Here is a 24930-nt window from a genome sequence, read left to right on the forward strand (position 1 = left end):
ATTGGGGGGAAGGTTTGTTTACATGAGAGGGTCAGGGAAGAAGTCTTTGAAGAGCTCCCCATAGGGAGAGCAGAACTTCCCAAAACAGGCGGGGAGGGAGCATTTCACACCTCAATTAGGAGTATCCACAGGTGGCTGGTGGCTGCCATATGGCCAATGCAGAACAATGAGACAGAATTGGCTCTGAGATAATAAATGTTGGAAGATGAGTCACAGGTTTATGGGGGTTCAGTACACTATTCTCTCTACTTTTGAAATATTTTAAAGTTTCCATTAATAACAAGTCAAAAGAAAAACAAAAGCCCTCAAAAGCACCTCTAGATGTCAGTTTCCTACATGTTCTTTGCTTAGTTTAACTCCTACCAAGCAATAACAGAGCCTAAAACCATCAGACAAATTTTTTAAATAAAACTAAGATATAACTTAGCATCTTCATTGGCCACCAAGACACTAAAGTAGTTCCCAACCGAAGTCGAAATGATGGCAACAATTCGAAGAGGCCATATGTGTTCCAATGAAGAGTCAATATGAAGGCCACTGGGGCTCTAAAGAGAAAGAATCTAAAAATACTAAACCACTCCCTGCCACTCTGGTTCTTCTAAGTGAAAAGCTGACCATTTGATTACATTAGGGGCCGGCACATCAGGTAAAGTTCCTATAATATGTTTCTCATTCCTTTTGGACCAATATGAATAAAGCATATAAAAATGATATTCACTTTTAATTGCTGGACTTTTATTTTTTAAATGTCCTTATTCTGTCACAATTGCCTGAAAAATATCAGATGGATGAGTTTTAGCCCTGCCAACCCCCTTTTCAACAATACACAAGAAATTAAATATCGGTTATGGGACCTCAGCAAAGAGCCAGCACAGGCTCTCCAGAGGAATCCCATCAGTTTACACACCAACATACCCTGCGGGGGGGGGGGGTGTCTTTATGTGGTCCCTAAATTCCGTTTTGGCAGTATGTGGCAAAAACCCACAAACAATAAATCCAAATGGAAGGCAGGGCGCCCTGGCATGCTTTTTTTAGTGGCTATGTCCAAACCTTTCTGTATTTGTCACTCTGTTGCTGTATGGAAAACAGTCTTCTCCCACCGTCAACAAGGTAAAGAAAACAAGCTTTTATTTTTTTTTAAGCTTTTATTTATTTATTTGACAGAGAGAGACACAACGAGAGAGGGAACACACGGAAGGGGAGTGGGAGAGGGAGAAGCAGGCTTCCCACTGAGCAGGGAGCCCGATGCGGGGCTTGATCCCAGGACCCCAGGATCGTGACATGAGCCGAAGGCAGGCGCTTAACGACTGAGCCACCCAGGCGCCCCAAGAAAACAAGCTTTTAAAAGAGCAAATAATCATGAGGGCAACCCTGCTCTCTGAAATGAATTTGCTGCGACGAAAAGCTCTCTTATAGTAGATTCATAATATTTTTTCCTAATTGGCTGACTAGAGTATTCATGTTTCAATACAAAACACATCTTAGCCACTTAGACTCTGAAGGAAGCTTTCCATTCCATCTTAGATAATGTACCTTGCAGGAACAAAGGCACCAGAACAAAATAAGAAATGTACAAGGACTTTTGCATTCTTGTTTGTGGCAAATCCCAAAAAACTCGAAATAAGACCTTATGCCCATCAATAGATAATGGTTGAATACATTAAGGTATATTTATATCATAGAATACTATGCAGCTATTAAAAAGAACGTGCTCTATACATATTGTCCCAGAAGGGTCTGCACTATAAAACAAACAAAAAACCTAGCAGTACTAGCTATAGAGTAAAATAACATTTAAAAATTCTCTAAAAGCTTTGTGACCCTGGTTTAGGCAATCGTTTCTTACATATGACACCAAAGGAAGAAGCAAGAACAACAACAACAAAGACAAACTGGCAGACTACATCAAAACTGAAAATGTTAATGCTTCAAACAATGCTATCAAGAAGGGAAAGAAACACACAAAAAGGGAGAAGAGAATGGCAAATTACATCTCTCATAAGGGTCTTGTATCTGGAAGAATTCTTATAACTCAATAATAAAGACAAACAACCTAATTAAAAATGGGGCAAAATATATGTGAATAGATACTTCTTCAAAAAAGATGCGGCCGATAAGCACACGAAGAGATGCTCAATATCATTAGCCATGAGGGCAAGGAGAATCAAAACCCACAATGAGACACCATTGCATACCACTAGGATAGCTGTATATCAACAAGACATTAGAAGAACAGAGTGAAGTCAGAAACCTCATACACTGTGGTAATAAGACAAAGCGATACAAATGCTTTGGGAAAATGTCTGGCAATTCTTTGGAAAGTTAGACACAGAGTTACCATATGACCCAAGAATTTCACTCCTAGGTATATACCCAAGAAAAATGAAAACAAAGGTCCACACAGAGCATTATTCATAATAACCAAAAAGTGGAAACAACCCAAGTATCTACCAAGTGATGAATGGACAAAGACAGTGCCGTCTATCTACAGAAAAGAATACTATTTGACAATAAAAAGGAACAAGGTACTGCCATATGCTACAACATTGATGAACCTTGAAAACATTATGCTAAGTGAAAGAAGCCAGTCACAAAAGGCCACATACAAATCTACAGAGGCAGGAAGCAGATTTGTGGTTGCCTTGGGCAGGGAGTAGGGGTTGGAAGGGAGAAGAGGTCTGGCTTCTTTTAGAGGGGATGAAGTGTTCTAAAATTAGATTGTGATAATGGTTATAGAAGCCTGTGAAAATACTAAAAAAACACCGAATTGTATACTTTAAAAGATGTACTTTTACATCAGACATTTGTATGGCATGTGAATTACAGCTCAATAAAGCTGTTTTTAAAAAGTTTGCTTTTAAAAAAATTCCCTAACTAGCAAACCTAAAAATAGAAAACGAAGACCATGTATTTGAATTTGGATTATGTGAATTTTTTGTAGTCCACTTAAATAAGCTGCTGTGGTCATTAAAAATAACGTTTTTGAGATATATTTAATGATGGTATAATATTACAAAAATAAAGCAGAGTACAAAACTATATATTTTTATAATTTTACAAAATAAGACTATGCTTATAAAGAAAAGGCTGGAACTAAGAATGATCCTCTAGTCTAGATGGCAGAATTATGAGTAATTTATTTATTTATTTATTTTTAATAAAGATTTTTTTTTTAATTTATTTATTTGACAGAGAGACACAGCGAGAGAGGGAACACAAGCAGGGGGAGTGGGAGAGGGAGAAGCAGGCTTCCCGCTGAGCAGGGAGCCCGATGCGGGGCTCAATCCCAGGACCCTGAGATCATGACCTGAGCCAAAGGCAGACGCTTAACGACTGAGCCACCCAGGTGCCCCAAATTATGAGTAATTTAAATTCTGTGCTTTAGAATTTTCTTTTTCTAAATTTTCTCCAATAACCATATATAACTTTTTTTTTTTTTAAAGTAAACTCTACATCCAATGCGGGGCTTGAACTCACAACCCTGAGATCAAGAGTACCATGTGCTACTGACTGAGCCAGCCAGGCGCCCCCAAGCAGGTATTACTCCTTTAATCATAAAAATAACTATTTAATTTTTCAGAGGAACCACATGCACCAAGAACTCAAGCATGCAACAGCCAGTTTATTAATATCTTATATTAGAGAATGTTTTTCTTTTCATTTTTCATAGTAAAAAGTCACATATAACCCCAAACTGTTTCAGTTAGATAATACTGTGTAACAAAGTACTCCAAAACTCAGTGGCTTCAAACCACCCCCATTTTACTGGCTCACAATTACAAGGGTCAAGAATTTGAATAGCGCTCAGGCATGAAGTGTTCCCGGATACTCTCAGCCATCCAAGATGACCCACTGCTACTTCTGGGTCTCCAGGACAGCTATCAGCTGGAGTGGGTCCTTCCTTCTCCACCACATCTTTTCTCCTAGTCCAGCTCAAGCCTCTTTTACTTGGTAGCTGGCTGTCAAGAGGGCAAAAGAGAAGCTGCAAGGCTTCTAAAGGCCTGTATCTGGAAGTCACATGGCATCACAATCACCATATTCTGTTGGTCAAAGTGAGGGCCAGCCCAGATCCCAGGGGAGGAGGAAAATGTCTTAGGCATAAAAGAATGGGAGGAGGGGTGCCTGGGTGGCTCAGATGGTCAAGCCTCTGCCTTCAGCTCGGGTCATGATCACGGAGTCCTGGGATCGGAGCCTGCTTCTCCCTCTTCTTCTGCTGCTCCCCCTGCTTGTGCTCTCTCACTCTCTCGGTCAAATAAATAGGTAAAAATCTTTAAAAAAAAAAAAAGAATGGGAAGAACTATTGGTGAACCTATCTGCAGACCATCTGTAGGCATGCCCAGAGGAAAACACTATCCAAAAGAGTGAGCCTTGGCTATTGAGATGGATACTTAATAGGAACACTTGGTATTTGGTAAAAGGCTGCGGCTATATGGGCCCTGTTTTCTGCGGTCTTATAAAATAAAGAGATTCACTCTCCTGAAAAAATGTTGGCCCTTTCATTTAATAAAAATAACATTCTGTTTGCTAAAACATTACTATTTTCAAAAAAAGCACAGAAGAAAGGGGAAGAACGCTAATTTCAGATATTAATATTATTCCACCATAGCAGAGCTATACAGTAAAACTTCTAGGCTTTGTGGCCCATACAGTCTCTGTCACAACTAGTCAATTCTTCTTGATAGTAGCACAAAAGGACCTATAGGCAATATGCAAACAAATGAAGATGGCTGTGTTCCAATAAAACATTTATGGACACTGAAATTTGAATTTTATGTAATTTTCACAAATCATGAAATATTCTCCTTTTAAAACATTTTTTTAACCATTCCTATGCATGTATGCAGAAGCCATTCTTAGCTCAAGGGCCATATAAAAACAGGCAGTGGGCCAGACTGAGCCCAAAGGCCATAGTTTGTTAATCCCTGTGCTATAGTTAATTCAAAAGATATAATAAAAATGCCAAAAGAGTAAATACTCTGCTGAGTACCTTATACAAACATCCACATATATTTCCTGTGTAAAATACTCAACCTTGGGACACCTGGCTGGCTCAGTCAGTGGAGCATGCAACTCTTGATCTCAGAGTCGTGAGTTCAAGCCCCACGCTGGGCCTAGAGCTTACTTACCAAAAAAAAAAAAAATGAAAAAATAAAATAAAATACTCAACCTTTAGCTACTAAATTTTCACTGTCCTCACACTGCTCTACTTAAGAGCCCATTTCACCTTTCATTAAACTTTTCTTATAACTTCAACTATTAGCTTCTTTTAACTTATTTCGTTACTAATAACTCGAAGGCCTGTCCACTTCCTTTGCCAGGAGGCAACACTAGCCTTCAAACCCCAAATATGCACATTTGGCCTCCACTTACTAGAAAATGCCAGCAACCTAAAAATTAGGGAATGACCCTGTTCTGATCATTTTATTCCTAATGTAGTGTTTTATTTAACTGATAAAACAAATTATTGGTTATCGTATCAACAACGTCCACAAATCCAAAAAAAGGTGCTGACAAGTAGAGACTTGTCAGTTTAGCTGAACACGTACAAAAGGAACAAACAACAGTGTCAGTGGTGGTGGGTGGGGCAGGAACAAGCTGATAAACATAGATATTACCACAGGCCTCTAAAATACTCAAGAGTATCTGTTCTCACATTAAACCTGCCTAATTTGTGAATTCCTCCAGATTTGAGTACAGCTCCTAGAGTCTCTATGTAGGGCAGAGAACCATAATCTGAGAGTTAGCTGGGGTTAGCCTACCCCACTGACCCTTGTTAGAACACGTGGGATTCTCACCAGGTATCTGAAAAGACACAGATGGTCCGATAATCATTAAATATGCATCATTTGTGTCTGAAAATTCTGGCACTGACCCAGGAAATGAACAATGTACAATCACCTACCACGTTACCTGCAGTCCTTTTTTCACACAAGGCTGATCTTTTGGATCCTTCTGCTTTCTGCCTAATAGAGGCCATCTCTCTCTCTCTCTCTCACACACACACACACACACAAAGGCAAAAGCTTATTTACATTATAGCACAGTACAAATGAAAATGAGGAAACTTTATATCTGATCAAGTCAACAAACTTATACTATTCCACCCTCAGCCTCTAACAAAGGGAGCTATGAGATGACAGATTACTCCCTATGATCTCAACTCTTCAAAGTTATGCTAATACCACAGAGTCAAGGCTTTCCTTTAAGATCTTAACAGTACTCACATTTTCATTCTTACTTTATTACCTGTACTTTGCCATTACACGGTAAGTCACCACAGAGACAGACTTCATGCACAAGAACCTACTGATGCTCCTGAGTTTTCTAAATACCCAGCAGGGACAAGAACCCAGGACTTCAGTCAGAAGTGGGTTTGCTCCTGACCCCATCCCTTAGAGTGTCAGCCTAACCAAGTCACTTTCTCACTCACAGCTGTTTTCTCATGGGTCAACTGTGAATATCAACACCCGCCCTCTCTCCTCTTAGAGTTGTGTTAGGGTCAAGTGAATAACAAAGGTGCAACTGCTTTGTAAACATTAAACTGAATTTACTTTCTTTTATCATAAACGTTCCTCTCAAGCATTAATAGGCATCTTTTGCTCAGTTCTGCAGGGTCTGATAAAGAAGTCTAAATAGGGGTGACTGGCTGGCTCAGTCAGTAGAGCATGCGACTCTTGATCTCGGGGTCATGAGTTCAAGCCCCACGTTGAGTGTAGGACTTACTTAAAAATAAAATAAAATTATTAAAAAAAAGAAGTCTAAACAGTTAGCTTATGTTTTGTCTTGTTTTTTAATCACAGCCTTCATCTTTCAAGGCTGAAGAGCCTTGTTTGATTTTAATTTCTCCTCATGGTTTGGTATCTAATTATCCCTCTCTTACCCTTCCCAGCTCTCTTACGGCCCTCCTACCAAAGAGCAAATGAACACACGTGCACGCATGCACACAAACACATGATTCATAGTGTGAGATCTTCACAATAGACCGGATGGACTTAACAGATATATACAGAACATTCCACCCCCAAACAGCAGAATACACGTTCTTTTCCAGTACCCATGGGACACTCTCCAGAACATGTCACATGTTAGGCCACAAAACAAGTCTCAATAAACTGAAGATTGAAATTGTATCAAGCATCTTTTCTGACCACAACAGTATGAAACTAGAAATTAGTTACAAGAAGAAAAACTAGAAAAAATAACAGGAGGCTAAACGATATACTACTACACAACCAATGAGTCAACCAAGAAATCAAAAAGAAAGTCAAAAAATACCTGGAGACAATCAAAATGGAAACACAGCAGTTCAAAATCTTTGGGACACAGCAAAAGAAGTTCTAAAACGAAGGTTTCTAGCAATACAGGCCTATGTCAAGAAACAAGATTAATCTCAAATAAACAACCAAACTTATACCCAAAGGAACTAGAAAAAGAAGAACAAGCCCCAAAATTAGTAGAAGGAAGGAAATAATAAAGATCAGAGAAGAAATAAATTAAAGAGACTTAAAAAAAAAAAGATCAGTGAAATTAAGAGCTGATTCTTTGAAGAGAGAAACTAAACTTTATGATAAACCTTCACCAGATTCATCAAGAAAAAGAGAGAACTCACTTAAAATCAGAAATAAGAGAGAAGTTACAACTGACACCACTGAAATACAAAGGATTATGAGACTACCACAAAAAATTACATACCAACAAACTGGACAACCTAGAAGAAATGGATAAATTCCTAGAACTATACAATCTTCCAAAACTGAAACAGGAAGAGATAGAAAATCTGAATTCCCAACAAACAAACAAAAGTCAAAGACCAAATGGCTTCACTGGTGAATTCTACCAAACATTTAAAGAGTTAATACCTATCCTTCTCAAACTATTCCCAAAAATTAAAGAGAAAGGAATGCTTCCAAATTCATTCTGAGATCAGCATCACCCTGGTACCAAAACCAGCAAGACACTACAAAAAGGAAAATTACAGGCCAATATCCTTAATGAACATAGATGCAAAAATCATCAACAAAATATGAGCAAACCAAATTCAACAATATATTAAAAAGATATTCACCATGATCAAGTAAAATTTATTCCAGGGATGCAAAGATGGATCAATAGTCACAATTCAGTGTGATATGCCACATTTACAAAATGAATGATAAAAATCATATGATCATCTCAATAGATGCAGAAAAAAATGACAAAATCCAACATCCACTCATGATAAAAACTCTCAAAAAAGTGGGTATAGAGGATAGAGGAATCACATCTCAACATAATAAAGGCCATATATGACAAACCCAGAGCTAACATTACACTCAATGGTAAAAAGCTGAAAACTTTTCCCCTAAGATCAAGAACAAGACAAGGATGTAGTGTCTACTCTCACCACTTTATTTAACACAATACTGGAAGTCCTCGCCACAGCACTCAAGACAAGAAAAAGAAATAAAAGACATCCAAAATGGTAAGGAAGAAGTAAGACAGTCATTTTTTGTGGATGACATAATACCATATATAAAACCTAAAGACTCCACCAAAAAACTATTAGAAATAATACGTGAATTCAGGGGCGCCTGGGTGGTTCAGCTGGTAAAGCATCCGACTCTTGGCTTCAGCTCAGGTGATGACCTTAGGGTCATGAGATCGAGCCCTGCATCCGGCTCCACACTTAGCATGGAATCTGCTTGAGATTCTCTCTCTTGGCACACTCCCCTTCCCTCTGCCCTGCATGCTCTCTCTCTAAAATTAAAAAAAGAAAGAAAGAATAAGCCAATTCAGTAAGATACAGGATACAAAATTAACATAGAGACATCTGTTGCATTTCTATACACTAATAATGAACTAGCAGAGAGAGAGATCAAGAAAACAATCCCATTTACAGTTTTGTCAAAAATAATAAAATACCTAAAAATAAATTTAACCAAGGAAGTGAAAGACTCATACCCTGAAAATCATAAGACATTGATGAAAGAAATTTAAGATGACACAAATAAATGGAAAGATGTACCATGCTCAAAGATGGGAAGAATTAATACTGTTATAATGTCCATATTATCCAAAGCAATCTATAGATTCAATGCAACCCCTATCAAAATACCAAAAGCATTTCTCACAGAACTGGAACAAACAATCCTAAAATTTGTATGGAACCACAAAAGACCCCAAATAGCCAAAACGGTCTTGAGAAAGAAGAACAAAGCTGTAGGATTCCTATAGCCCCAAATTTCAAACTATACTACGGTAAGCTACAGTGATCAAAACAGTGTGGTACTGGCACCAAAAAAGATACATAGATCAACAGAACAGGACTGAGAACCCAAAAATAAACCCTTGCTTATACGGTTAATTAATCTACAACAAAGGAGGCAAGAATATAGAATAAGGAAATGACTCTTTTATGGGAAAACTGGAGAGCTACATGCAAAAGAATGAAATTGGACCACTATCTTATACCATATACAAAAATAAACTCAAGATGGATTAAAGACCTAAATGTAAGACCTGAAACCATAAAGCTTCTAAAAGAAAACACAGGCAGTAATCTCTTACACATTAGTCTTAACAATATTTTTTGGATCTGTCTCCTCAGACAAGGTCAACAAAAGCAAAAACAAACTTACTGGGATTATACCAAAATAAAAGGCTTTTGCACAGTGTAGGAAATGAACAGGCAACCTATGGAATGGGAGAAGAGATTTGTAAATGATACATCCAATAAGGGATTAATATCCAAAATATACAAATGACGCATATAAATTAACACCAAAAAAAAGATCTGATTAAAAAATGGGCAGAGGACCCGAACAGACATTTTTCCAAAGAGGACAATGGCCAATAGACAGACACATAAAAAGATGCTCAACGTCACTAATCATCAGGGAAATGCAAATCAAAACCACAATGAAATGCCATCTCATACCAGTCAGAACGGCTATCATTAAAAATGCAAGAAATAACAAGTGTTGGCAAAGATGTGGAGAAAAGGGAACCCTTGTGTACTGTTGGTGGAAATGTAAATTGGTGTAGCCACTGTGGAAAACAGTATGGACATGCCTCAAAAATTAAAAATAGTAATACCATACGATGTAGCAATTTCAGTTCTGGGTGTTTACCCGAAGAAAATGAAAACACAAATTCAAAAAGATACATGCACCTCTATGTTTACTGCAGCATAATTTACAATAGCCAAGATATGGAAGCAACCTAAATGTCCATAGACAGGTGAATCAATAAAGAAGATGTGGTATATTAGCCAACCATATTGGTATATTAGCCAACCATAAACAAAGAATGAAGCCTTGCCATTTTCTGACAACATGGATGGACCTTGAGGGCATTATGCTAAGTGAAATAAGTCAGACAGAGAAAGACAAATACTGTATGATTTCACTTAAATGTGGAATCTAAAAAAACAAAACATATGAACAAACAAAAACCAGAAAAAGACTCCAATACAGAGAACAATCTGATGGTTGCCAGAAGGGAGGAGGGTGTGGAGTTGGGCAAAATAGGTGAAGGGGATTAAAAGGTACAATCTCCCAGTTATAAAATAAATAAGTCATGAGGATGAAAAGTACAGCATAGAGGATACAGTCAATAATACCGTAATAATGTCGTATGGTGACCAATGGTAACTCTATTTACTGTGGTGAGCATAGTGTAATGTACAGAATTGTCAAATCACTGTTATGCACCTGAAACTAATACGACATTGCATGTATCTATATTTCAATATCAAAGTTAAAAAAATTTAGAGTCGCTTGGGTGGCTCAGTCGGTTAAGCAACTGACTCTTGGTTTCAGCTCAGGTCATGATCTCAGGGTCGTGAGATTGAGCCCCAAGTTGGGCTCCACACTCAGCAGCTTGAGGGTCTTTCCCTCTGCCCCTCCCCCCACTCACTTGCGCATGTGCGTGCATGCCCACTCTCTAATAAATTTTTAAAAAAAAAATTAAAAATTGTTGGGGCGCCTGGCTGGTTCAGTCAGTTAAGCGTCTGCCTTTGGCTCAGGTCATGATCCTAGGGTCTTGGGATCGAGTCCCATATCGGGCTCCCTGCTCAGCGGGAAGCCTGCTTTCTCTCTCCCTCTGCCTGCTGCTCTGCCTACTTGTGCTCTCTCTCTCTCAAGTAAATAAATACAATCTTAAAAAAAAAAAAAAAGTTTTCAAAAGTGTAAGATCTTGAAATATTTTCTTTATACCTGTCCTGAGCTGCCCAGCATTTCCTTGCCCTCATTAGCTACAACTGGCAGCGCGTCAGCACAATACCCATTAGAAATTGTCTGATCCTATTCTGAAATACTAACAAGAAGTTTGGAGCCCTGGGGTGCCTGGGTAGTTCAGTCGGTGAAGCGACCAACTGTTGATTGCAGCTCAGGTGGTGATCTCAGGGTCATGAGATCAAGCCCTGAGTCCAGCCCCGCATCGGGCTCTGCACTTAGCTGGGAGTCTCCTTGGACTCCCTCTCCCTCTCCCTCTGCCCCTCCCTCCTGCTTTCTCTCTCAAATAAATAAATAAATCTTCAAGACAAGCAAAGTTTGGAGTCCAATATTTTTTACATGTAACATAGACTCTTTTTGTTGTTGTTTTCCTAAATGTTTCTAATGTTTTTCTAATGTTCCAAATGCATTACCTTATATTTTTCTGTATATATCTGAGTATGCCAACTCCCGGGCTCCTGCAGTTTCAGATCTGTGGCAAACCGTCCTTCAGTTTATTTTCCCCATTGGTTTGCTGTTTTAGTATCTATGAATGCTTACTATCAAAATGTACACTTAGCCAATCTCGAAGATATTACTGTTTTTTTTTTAAAGATTTTTTCCATTTATTTATTTGACAGAGAGAGAGACAGCGAGAGAGGGAACACAAGCAAGGGGAGTGTGAGAGGGAGAAGCAGGCTTCCCGCGGAGCGAGGAGCCCGACGCGGGGCTCGATCCCAGGACCCTGAGATCATGACCCGAGCCGAAGGCAGACGCTTAACGACTGAGCCACCCAGGCGCCCCTCTCGAAGATATTACTGACTGGGTCATTATAAATTAAAAACCAGCATCAAACTCTATGGTATTAACAGTCCATGGACAACAAATATCCTTTGCTCCATTCCTTGTTTTTCTTGTAGCCAGTCCTTCTACTTCTTTTGCCAAAGGAAACTGTCAAAACCTTTTAAAGCTTCTCTTTCTCTGGGCCCTCCCCAAAAGCTTACATCCAGCACGTTTCACCATTACTCTTTGAACTGTACTTGTTTGTGTCATTACACTCTTTGCCTACATGTCACAGTCATAATAAAAAATTATACCCACTGGCTCTCCTTGTCCTCAGACTACCTCAAAAAAACCACATTATATTAATGAAACATGATTTATGTTTATCAGAAAACCTGAAGTTCCCTCCCAATAGACCGTCTCAGCTCCAGCTCCCTGTTATCAAAAGGATCCTTGGTCTCTAGGACACCAGAGCCTCCTCGGGCATCATCCTTGTAAGCAGAGTCACCTGCTAGAAACTGTCACGACGTCTCACGCATATGGCAAAGTGACCATTTGTGAAGTACTGCTGGGTTCTTTGAAAACTTCTGGGAAAATGCCCAGTCTATTACGGCTGCTTCCTAGCATGTCACTGTCCTGCCAAATCATTTCAAGTTGCGCTCTGGTGTGTCCTTATAGCACTTCCTATGCCCATCTTGCTTGCAGCTGTCCCACTTCAGCTCACCATGCACAGCTGCTTTGCTTCTTACATTGTCAGCTATTCCGGCAAGTGTCCAGCCCTAGTAAAACAGTGGGTTCGTAAGGATTATTCTCATGCTTGTGGGACAGATGCAAAGAGAAAAACCTCATTACTGGTGACAATCTTGTCATTTAATGTCAACGAGGGCAGAGAGGCCATGTATGTATTTTTAAGAATTCTCTAAGGCTTACATTTGCAAAAGGATTTTGATTCTTAAGATGGTTCTGCTTTAATTTGATTGTTTAAAAGTAGAGAATGAAATGATAATGTATAATTGCATAGCCTAAGAGATCCTATGCGTATCATTTTTAAGAGCAGTTATTAACAAAGTACGTGTGCAACTGATTTTTTTTTAACCCAATGTTTTTGATATTTAGTATAAGATCAAGCACTTACTGCTAAATAGGCAGAAGGGGCTAGCACATAAGAATCAAAGTCTCTATGTCTCTGAACCAGAGTAATAAATTTCAGAAGAAAAGTGGATCATTAAAAACAAAATTCTCGGGATGCCTGGGTGGCTCAGTTGGTTAATTGTCTGTCTTCAGCTCAGGTCATGATCCCAGGGTCCTGGGATCGAGCCCCACATCGGGCTCCCTGCTCAGCGGGAAGCCTGCTTCTCCCCCTGCCTGCCACTCTCCCTGCTTGTGCTTTGTCTCTCTCTCTGACAAATAAATAAATTTAAAAAAAAAAAAAGATTTTAAAAACAAAATTCTCCTCTTGTGCCCAGGATCCATAAAAAAGAAAAAGAAAGAGAGAGAGAGAGAGAGAGAAGGAGGAAGGAAGGAAAGAAGGAGAGAAAAGAAAAGAAAATGAAAAAAAAAGAAAATTCTCCTCAAGAAGTTTTGGTCACGGCACAGAATCAAAGCGTCAGGACTAAACAATGTAGAAGCTGCCTAACCCTGTCACCCACCTGGGGACGGCGCCGCCAGCCAAAGCAGGCCTTGGGGCCGGTAGCTGTCAACTTCAGTCACACACACTGGTAACTGAGAATTCCTCAGTTATCAACCGTGTTCTTGGTCGTTCGATACCAATAGTAATTAAAGTTTTTTTTCTAAGAACGTACTTTTTATATGTGAGCACAAGTAAATTCGCGGCCACAGTGTCCCTTTCATTCTTGAGTGGGGGTGGGGTGGGGTGGGCTTATAGCTGGCGTGTCAAGAATGCTGCCCAAACCTAACTCTGCCCATGGGAGTGTGCTCTGATTGTGAATGTTTATCCATCTTGTCTACCACTGTGGAAAAAAGACTTTGAAACACGCTGACCCAGCACATACTCAGATAATTTCAGGAACAGGAAACGCATTATTCCCAAAGGCAGCTGACCATCCTTAAACAACTGGAACTCCTAGACAGTTGTTCTCATCTCCTGAAGGAAATGTCATCTCCCAATCGCTTACACATACTACATCCGACTTAAACCTCACCAATGAATCGAGGGAGAGGACTCTGAACCCCTGGATTCCTTTCAGAGACCTGAAAAGTGATATCAGTAGGTGTCAAAAAGACTATTTTCTCCCTGTCAGTTATTCTACATTAAGGGCCCAATTAGTCATTGAAGAAAGGAAGCTCTTCTTTCTGTTGTAATCTACGAATAAAAGACAGTGTGGTAACAAAGTAGATTAGTAACATTTCAATATTTTCAATTTGAAAATGAATATAGTTCACATTTTATTAGCGCTGAATAAAGGGGCCACCAAAATGAAAATAATTAGAAACATTAAAAACAAGAAAATTTCCTGAATCCATTAAAAAAGCAGTATGAATAGAAAAATTTGAAATTGATCACACAAAATCATTAAAATAGAGTATCAATAGAGAACAGGATTCTATACAGACTTAAGATGAAGGACTGTATCTGATAAACCTGTACACAGTCTCAGGCACAAAGCGAAGAACCACCTTACAGAAATCACTTAACGTTCTTCCTCAGCAGCACTGACAGCACACAATGGGGAAACTGCAGGTCTCTACAAGCAGGAAATGTTTTCCTCACAAAAGCTGAAGCTTTCCTATTCCCATTAACTTCCTTACATATATGCATACCCAGAACCAAGAGCAAAAGTTCTGGGCTGATCGCACATCTTAAAATAATCGACTATAATGAAGAATTAGATTCATAAAAAGAATCAATTAGAGATTCATTTGTCCGTCTGTAACTCTAAAGACACCAACCTATCCTTTTATTCTTTTTTTGGCACATGGTTCTTCCAGGAGGTTTCACAAAACCCGGCTTGCTTGGTTTTCAGGGGCGGCCGGGGCGCCGGGGCGCCAGGGCCAGGGCCCAGCCTTGGAGCTCTCTGTGCTTCCTTCCCTTTCCGCCGCCTCCTCTCTCGCCAGGCCGCTGGGCCCACAGCAAGTCCCCTTCACAGGCTCACGTAACACATACTGAGCCGACACCTGAGCACTCAGTTAACAAAACCTCCTACATCTAAAAATGTTGACAAACTGCTTGGCAATGTCCTAATTCCTTAGATGAGACGTGCATTTCTCCGTAAACAACAATAAAGGAATGTACGGCTTTGATTTAGAAATGTCAACAATGCATCAAGGTGCACTGCCGTGTGCCGAGTGCGACAATGCACTCGGAGAAAGTGGAACCACAGGAGAGCCACCGAATGCAACGCAACCACTGAAAACCGACCGTGTTGCCACGACACCCTGCTGCCTCTCCGCTACCTGCGTCCAGCCCTTCTTTAGCAACACTTTCACATCAAGTGAATAACAAAGGCTCAACTGACTGAGCTACCCAGGCATCCCCGAATTGAAATATTTTAAAACAAAATTTTGGAAGATTTTCATTTCTCCCTTTGTGCAACAGAGTGATACAAGACTGAAGGATTTCCTTTCAAGAGAACTTTTCTTCAAAGAGCACAACTACAGAAACAAGGAGAGAAAACCTAACATTTGCTGAAGGCACTACAAATACTATGACTGCCAGATGCTTTTATGTACCTTACCTCGTTCTGTCCTCATAACAACATGGCAAGAAACATCAACCCCATGTTACAGATGACAAAGCTGAGCTTGGAAGGAGTAACTTGTCCAAGGCAAAGGAAGGGTTAAAATTTGAAACAGCCGGGGTCCAGAGCTCTTCCGCAGCCGCCTTTCCCGCAGCCTGGCTGGATCACACTCCTGTCTGCCTTTGCCCTTGTCGCCTTACCTCCCGAATACCAGAACGGTCTCCTAGGACCTCACAGGTAATAAACCTGGAGTGCCTTTCCAGATACCACCGCTTTTTTCTTCCCTTCGAAATACGAAAAGCCCCAGATTTCTTCTTATTCCCTCATTCCTTCTCCTCCTCAGGATTACTGATTTCCGTTCCGGCATCATGGGTTTCGTTATATATGGATCCTTGTACAAGAAGAGTGGGGGCGGTTTTCCCCCCAGTTTTTATAAAACCTCTTGTTACTGAATGTTTAAAATTTTACTCCCTTTTTTTTTCTCATAAAACCTAAGTCTTTAAGTATCACTCGTGTAAAAGAGAAATACTGTAATACTTAAAATCGGTCATTACTTATAGATGCCCTACCTGATTCCACAAACGCTGAGGTGGCTCATCCGTTACATTTCCAATGTTTTCAGTTGGGAGCTCCTGATAGAAAGGGAAACCTGCTCTCAGCAAATGTTGGACCGACAGGGCTTCAGTAAGTGACTCTCAAGAACACACTTCAGGGCAGAGCAACTTCTCAAATATGAGCTTTCTTAACAACATTTCTAATAATTAGCGAACAGGAAGAGTTGCAGAAAGCATCTTTGGACTAGAGTCAAGACTACATTCCTTGTCACTGCCAATCTGGACCACGTATCAGAACCCTGTCAGTGTCTTGGACAATAGAAAATAGTCCAAAATCTATACCTGATTCTTTGAGGAAAAGTGTAGGTAGAATATGCTTCTAAATAAACATATTATGGAAGCTGTTTTTAGATTCTCCTATCATGAGGGTAGCTGCTTGTTATCTCTTACCCTAAACATTATCTTCCCTGCTCTATAGCTCAGAATCTGGGGACTTTGACTGAATATTACAGTAGAATGCTTCTGAGAAACACCTGGGTCTTGCCTATGACCTTCCCCTCGACAGAGGTGGCCCTTTTTTATAAAGTCAGATTCTCCTTTTACTTACTAAAACATGGTGTTCACTACCTACATACCAAGGTACTAATTCTACAGCATGTGAATCTTTGTTCAGTCAACAATGCAAAAAACACATCCTTTAGGCAATCAATAATCACCTCGATTCATCACCAAGCCAGACTGGAAAAATTGATTCTTGAAGTAATCATTTATTCAAGGTATATCTTGGAAAACGCCAGATTAGGTGAAGGCCATATACCGGGGCTGTATCATTCTGAGTCCCCAACCCTGGGTCGCATTTTTGCCTGTGACTTTCAGGGAATTCAGTAATAGTTATGCATATCCAATCATTTTAATCCTCTCTTACTCTGTTGGGGCCATTCATTTAGTTGTTTATTGCCCTCTACAGCAAATTTCCCTCAGAACCAGGGAGTGAAAATGAAACCAGTGTTTGTCCTCCCATGAGACAAAGATAGTTCTGTCACAGCTTTGTCATGGCTACTAAAGAAATTCAAGTTCAAATGTCAACGTCCTTAACCAGGACCGTGTACAATGTTATGGTAAATATATATTTCCAACTTCTTCTTTACAATTTGATTTTTTACCTTGTTTGTTGTTTTATTTAATGTATGCTTTCCTGGTTAAGTCTCAAAGACTTTTGGAGAGTAGATGGGTTATGAGGATTTCATCTTCATCACCAAAAAGAGAGAGATTCTGTATTGCATCTTGATTCACTTAGAAGGCTACTTCTCAGGAAATGAGGCTCTACTTATGAGTATTCTTCACATTTCAGTAATATCTAAATGAAGCATGTGTCTATGATAAAAAGGAAGAAAAAAGAAAAAGAAAGATGATTCCAAGGCCATATGGTTGGGAAGCAAAAGAACAGAACAGAGAGATTTGAGAAGGAAATACGTCTTTATGAAGTCAGTTATCAACAGATCTCCACTAGTCTGTCTGGGTAGCTGTGGGTCATCCACACACTATCCAGAGATAAAGTGAATTGAACAGACGAGCCTGGTGCTGGGTAGGGAAATGTGATTCTAGTCCTAACTGAAGATGATCTCTTTCTCTATGTCTGTTTTCTCATGAATAACATGAAGGAAGTGGGGGTGGGAGGGTGGGGATCAAAAGTAGCATCTGGTTCTACCCAGATTTTATGATTTTTTGAGATGGAATCTAAGAAATGAAGAGAACCTGATGAAAAGGTGCAAATCTGGAGTCACTCCATCACATGCATACTGCTTGTAGAATCTCCTAAGGGGAGAGAGGAAGAGTGAGCAAGACAATCTGCTGGGTTTAGGAAGAAACTCTCAGAATGTCTATTTATAGTTATTTTTATCTTTGAAGGAAACGAATGCAGCTATATCAACACCAGCACCCTCGTCTGGATTCTCGTCTGGATTCACATGTCAGATGGTCCCCTGTCATCCATTCCGTTTATTTATGGTAGGATGTCATCTATGTGGTATAAAAAACAAAACCTGTAAGTAATGAGGAGGAAGTGACCACAAAAATATTTTGCACCGATACAGAGGTGTTCTAGTTATCTCATGGCAAAATACATAAAAAGAATTGTCTTAAGGATGATTACATATTCTTCTTTTATGTAAATATAATCTGTTCTAAATTTACTGACCTATTCCACGATCACTAGTAGCTGCCAGTAATGCGCTACCTTGCAGGTTTTTTTAAATGAACTTTACTTAGTTCCTTCAAGATAAAGATGAGGTTCTAAAATGTTCAAAAAATAACTGCTTTTTGGAAAGAAACTCATACTATGGAGACAGAAATTTAAGAAGAGGGGTGCTTTTGTATTTACAGAGAACTTAGAAATAGTTTTATAATCTGTTTTAAAATTCTTGATGAATGTAAAAAGTTTACTTCAACCCTCCACCATCCCTATTAATATAAACTGAAACATGTTTTTTGAGAACTTAATGATATCAGGGAAAAAAGGAAATTTACCAGACAAATTTTAACCAAAAGTTCTGTATTCGTTTGAAAATGAGATTTACTAGTCAATAAACTTAGCCAAAAATGCACTTCATCCATTTGGATCAATATATCTTTGTGAGGTAACTTTTTTTTTTTTTTTTTTAGCTATTATAAGTTTTCAAACCAAATAACAAAATGAGTTGAATGTAGAACCAGACTTGCAAATCACCAAGTGTTCACAAAGATTTTTAAAAACTATGACACAAATTCATCCACACAGCCTTCATTTAAAAACACACATTTGATATATTAATAACATTCTTAACAAGAGCAAGATTTTAGCTGTTAATCTTTACTTTATCTTTAATGCAGCTTTAAAACTTCTTTATATTCTAGGGGCGCATGGGTGGTTCAGTCGGTTAAGTGTCCAACTCTTGATTTCGGCTCAGGTCCTGATCTCAGGGTCATGGGATCAAGTCCTGTGTGGGGCTCTGCGCTGGGAGTGGGGCCTGCTTAAGATACTCTCTCTCTCTCCCTCTCTCCCTCTCTCTCTCTCTCTCCCTCTCTCTCCCTCTGCCCCTTCCCATAGCACTCGGTCTTAAAAAAAAAAAGAAAGTCTTTGTACTCTAAAACAAACAAAATGATGTAGTAGTACAACATGAAATGTGTTAAGGATTTATATATTGAGGAAATATGCTCAAATTTTTTCACTAATGGGATGCACAATAAAAACTTGGATACCTGTAGGAAAATTAGTGGTAATCACTCCAGTTTATCTGTTTTTCTCAAGCTCATAAAAAGTAACAACTTTCAGAATCATTTGACACTTAATAGTTTCTCCCAATACAATCGATAATGCTTTATAATCAAAGGACTTCCTGGGACAGCTACCCAAAGAAAAAAAAATCCATTATATCCAGCAAATATATCTACTTCACAAGAATGTACAAGTTTTTTCCGCCTATCCAAATTCAATATGTAAAAGATTTTTTCCCACCCACCACACCTGAGAACATGTCTTGTTCTAATTGTAAAAGTACTGTATGCTCAATATTATTTCCAATTTATTATAAGAAAACATCCATGTTTTGGTTTTGCTTTTTAAGGCAACAGAATAAAAGGGTCTCTCCTCAGTTGGTGTACCCAATAGTTATAAGTCAATGTTTCTAGCTCAACTAGGACTATTCCACATGCCATCAGAACAGTCTTTTCTTCTTAAAATAACCAAACTGAAATGAATTCTTAAATGGTTTCTTGTTTTAGAGGTTCAGAAATGGGAATACGTTTGTTGTGAAATAGTATTTGGCCACTCTGGTTAAGTGGAAAACAACTAATTCCATTCCAAATATTACTCTGTACTGAAGCTTTTTTGAACTCTTGCAGAAATTTCTCACATAAGGAAACAAAGTACTTTCTTAAAGAAAGCATAAAAGATTTATATTCGTAATTCTAAAAAGTTCTTATTTTGAAATTAATGAAAAAGTGCATTTAGTTTATTAATACTGAAAAGTCATACTGGCTACGTTCTGACTCAACACCCTTCCCAAAGCCTATTCAGAATGGTCTGTGACTTTTAAACAGGAATTAAGGAGACTTCTTTAACAAGATGCAATATTTTCTGCTTTTCGTGTCAGTTAATATTTTAAAATAATAATAGAATAGGAATAATTCTCTATTAAGTAATCATCCAAGTTAAATATATATTACCATCTTTTTTATAAAAGGCCCTTAATTTTCTACTTAATTCAAGCTTTAAAAAATAAAAATCAATTAAGGTTCAATTTTAAAAGAAATGTATTATCTAGGGGCTAATTTTAAAGCCTGCATCCATCTGAAATAGTCAGTAATTTAGGCCTCCTGAAAATTGGCAACTGTAGTTACCACTGTCACAATAAAATACATCCACATAAAGTGGAAATAACAGTTTATCTGGATGACTATGGTTTAGAGCATGACCTTTCCTTTCTAAGAGAGCTCTGCATTTGTCCCTTCAATTTTCTTCAGTGTTCTCAAGAATTCTTTTCTCTTCCACAAAAAAGATGTTACTTTTTAGATTATGGAAAGAGTTAAATGCTAAAATAGGTAATTTTATTCTTCTTCTTCTTCTTTTTTTTTTTTTTTAAAGTTATCTCTACCCCCATTGTGGGGCTCAAACTCAGGACCCTGAAATCAAGAGTGGCATGCTCTTCCAACTGAGCCAGCCATGTGCCCCATGAATTTTATTCATGAAAATACACAATATACTTGTTCACTTCTGTTCAAAGGAAAAATTACATTGCTTTCTCCTTTTGGAATATGAGTTATCTAAGAAAGGAGCTGGGCACTCATAGTTACCTGGCGAAGCTTCAACCTCCCCTACCTGGCCTTGCCAGGCTGCAAGATGTTTGTAAAGTCAGCAGAGGTGGCTGACATATTTACATCAGATAATGCTGAGCAGAGGGGACAGCACGCAGAATGGAGCTCCAAGCCATGGACAGGACTACCAAGGGGTGAGAACACTCAGCCTTTATAAAACAAACACATACATGCTAATTATGGACTCCAATGGGTGTGTTGCATTACATCTTCAGAACAGTGTTATCTGAATCATCCACTGGTCAAGTCTCCTGTTGTAACCAACTACAGATTCCTAGTATTCTATTTGAAGACTTTTACCTGCCCATAAATGCTATCGGGTTGGGAATAATAAAAGCTAAGTAGAGTATGGCCAGTTGAGTTGAGTCGAACACAAACAGCTTCTGGGATCCAAGTACTCTGCCTGAAAAGTCACCAGCTTCCAACTGACCACCTCCTGTCCTACTATTATCTCGACCCCCAATTTCCAGACCCTGGACTTATAGGAAAGCACATAGTTGGTCTTGCGATTTTTGTTTTTAAAAAAGGGAATTACCAAGGCTTCTGTTTCAGAGAACCTGAGGATTCTAAACCTGAATGAAGAACAAGATTGTGATGAATGACTCAGTGAAAACAGCTCTCCATAGAAGACAGACAGCACGCGTGACGGCCGCTCCTCCATCCCCCAATATGGACGCCCCCACACTGCACATATGTTCAACTGCCTAAAATGCCTATAAACAGAGCTTTAAATGGGGTAAAAGCATCCTTTAAAAATATATTAAAAAAGCATATCTTTTTATTCCCATCTTTGCTGTACAATTTAGGAATACTCAAACAGGAGATGTGATAAAGAAGCTCTCACCCACATTGCTGGGATTACAAACTAGTGTGGCCCTTTTTGAAAGCAGTTTGGCAACATGTACCAAGAGCCTTAACATATTCATACCCTCTGACCAAGTAATTCCTCAAAAGGTGAATTTGTTCTAAGGAAACCAACCAAAAAAGGAAAACGTTTTATATGAGATGTTGACTACAGCATTATTTATGGTAGCAAAAAAAATGGAACCAATGTATAGACTATTAAAACTTTATTAGATTATTAGGCAGTCATTAAAAATTATCATTGTGAGGAATACATAATGATATGAGGAAATATATAGACAGTATAATCTCAATGAGATTTAAAAAAAGATTGAAGGGGCGCCTGGGTGGCTCAGTCGGTTAAATGTCTGCCTTCAGCTCAGGTCATGATCTCAGGGTCCTGGGATCGAGCCCCGCATCGGGCTCCCTGCTCAGCAGGAAGCCTGCCTCTCCCTCTCCCACTCTGCCTGCTTGTGTTCCCTCTCTCGCTGTCAAATAAATAAATAAAATCTTTAAAAAGTAAATAAATAAAAAAATTTAAAAAGACTGAAAAATACACATCAAAATATTGACACTGATTGCCTCTGAACAGAATGATTAGGGTAACTCTTTACTATATTTATCTCTATTTTTTAAGTTTTCCATACACAGTACATACCATATATATATTATTATATAAAATAAGTATAGGAGGAGAAAGATAGATCTCCCTCTGTACTTATTAGAACTTAAATTCCACTGACATCATGAATGTCTCTAGTTAACCTAAATAAACATAAGAAAGAAGTTTCATATAACACAAAATAAAAATGTTCACGATTGGCTGTTACTGGACAAATCTTCATTGGCATGTTTTAAATATATAAGTATCTGATGGCAAAACTGCAAGAGAAAAGTGAGGGAGACAAAAGGATACACTAGCTTCTCTTAACCTATTTTTTTTTTCCACTTAAACTTAAATTTGTTCCTGTCCTCCTACTTTGGCTCCATGTGCCAAAAAAAGTAAGTGCCTTATGGGTTTATCATAATTGTTTCTGAACAGTTCTTTCTATGCCAAAGCATTTGAACTTTTCATCTGTGTGCAGACAAAATCTAATTTATGAATGGGTTGTGTTCCAAACATTCATTTGTAAGTTGGCTGTTTGTTTCTATGAGGAAACTTTTCCAAGTCCTCATGTTATAGTAAAAGCCTGAGGTCTTGGTTCTACGAGGGAGGGGTCCATTGAAAAGAAAGTTTCTTCTCAGGTTTGTGGGCAGAGAAGAGAGCTAGAGCAAATTTTCAAAAAGGTAAAGTTGATCAGCAGCACACTGAGACAGGCAATCTTGGACCATGGAAGCTCAAGGAGTTAGGGCAGACTCATGAAAGACATACAAACACACGAGATGCCTGGGAGTGGGAGAGACTGGGACACAGCAACATGGCCAGGTAGGAGGATCACTAAGGAAATCTAAGAGGACCATAAAGAAATTAAGTTTCTGCTGATTTAGATGTGTCTTCAAACTTTTTAAGACTATAGATGACTCAGTCAGCGAGGCTTCCATCACATTTATGCCTGGTTATCCCCGGAAGCAGAACAACACAATGACAATGACAGTGTGTGTGTTTGGGAACAGGGGAATTCCAGCCTGGGCATATAGCTATGGTCAATACAAATGTTTCTATTATAATGTGATAGGTGTTTCTGAAAAACTAAGTTCTGTATACACACCAAAAACACATTGTAGGCAGACCACTCAAAACCTACAGAATTCTGTCACCAGAACACTTAAAAAATAAAATGCTGGGGCGCCTGCGTGGCTCAGTCGGTTAAGCGTCTGCCTTCGGCTCAGGTCATGATCCCAGGGTCCTGGGATTGAGCCCGTGTCAGGCTCCCTGCTCAGCCAGGAGTCTGTTTCTCCCTCTCCTTCTGACCTTCCCCACTCGTGCTCTCTCTCACTTGTTCTCTCTCAAATAAATAAAATCTTTAAAAAAATAAATAAATAAAATGCTAAAAATAGACGTGAGTCTTCAAAATTGTTTCATTCCAATTAAATACAGAATGGACTTTATCTTTAAAAATACAATCGTGAAGCTCACCGATGGAAAGAATATAAGGAACGACTGGGCTTCCAAGTTATAAAGATCAGGAAAAAAATGCACACAGATTGGAGAGAACCACAAAATCATGACTTCTAAGACTGAGGCACCTGGCCCCCTGAGTCCAGAGGAAGAACAAGGATGAAATGAGCAAGGTGCCCAGTCCTGCTGTGTCCTACCTGGACAGCTACCTCTGGCTGTTTGTTAGCAGACTCTGAATCTAGCTGCTGTTCCCAGACTGCAGCGATGCTCAAGGAAAATTGTGTATGTACCAATGTCCACGTCATATGCCATCATTCCCTATTTATTCATTTTGTGTCATCTCCTTCACATTATAGAAACACGCATGTCGCAGACAAGACAGTGTGATTATGCATCTTCCAAAGCAGATTCAAATCCGTAAGGGAACTTAATAAATCCCATTTTCTTCTCTTTTGTCCAGCCTAAACACCACCTGAACGCTTCCTCAAGGATGCCAACATGTAGGAATTTGACATGAGAAATTCTGGATGCATGACCCGAGAAAAGCAGGGCAAAACAGGGCAGCTGCTAGCACCCGGGGCCCCTCTGTGCCCATCACAAAATGAGCTTCCTCCGTGCAGGCAAATCACAGAAAGGGTGCATGTCTCTGGCTAGTGCAGCCCCCCCCCCCGCCACGATGTGCAGACCACGATGTGATTTCAGCCCACACGTGCCCCAGGCATCCAGGCGCTTCGGGGCAGGCTGCGTGGTACGCCACGCCCCAGGGGTCATTGGCGGGTTGTAACACAGATTACCTTCCTCAAAGTGCAGGCTGAGGAAACATAAACAAAGCATGTTTATTACAACTACAAATAACACTAAGCTCTAGACTTCAGGGTGCCGAGCTACTTGCAGATACGATTCTAATCCTCAATAACCAAGCCTAAAGAAATTAATCCGAACAGAAATAA

General features: G+C 39.2%; 1 protein-coding gene and 1 long non-coding RNA gene across 2 annotated transcripts in view; both read right to left on the reverse strand.

Annotated features, from left to right (window-relative positions):
* Window positions 1–24930, reverse strand: part of PIP4K2A (phosphatidylinositol-5-phosphate 4-kinase type 2 alpha) — a 168670-nt gene that overhangs the window by 130063 nt on the left and 13677 nt on the right. The window lies entirely within an intron of this gene.
* LOC145721666 (uncharacterized) lies at window positions 1357–19776 on the reverse strand. The gene is made up of 2 exons (XR_014145500.1): window positions 17391–19776; window positions 1357–16305 (listed from the first exon to the last, which is right to left on the reverse strand). It is a non-coding gene; the product is annotated as an uncharacterized LOC145721666 (long non-coding RNA).

This window comes from Leptonychotes weddellii, chromosome 5, assembly GCF_054177405.1.
Source record: "Leptonychotes weddellii isolate Sample4059 chromosome 5, ASM5417740v2, whole genome shotgun sequence".
NCBI lineage: Eukaryota > Metazoa > Chordata > Mammalia > Carnivora > Phocidae > Leptonychotes > Leptonychotes weddellii.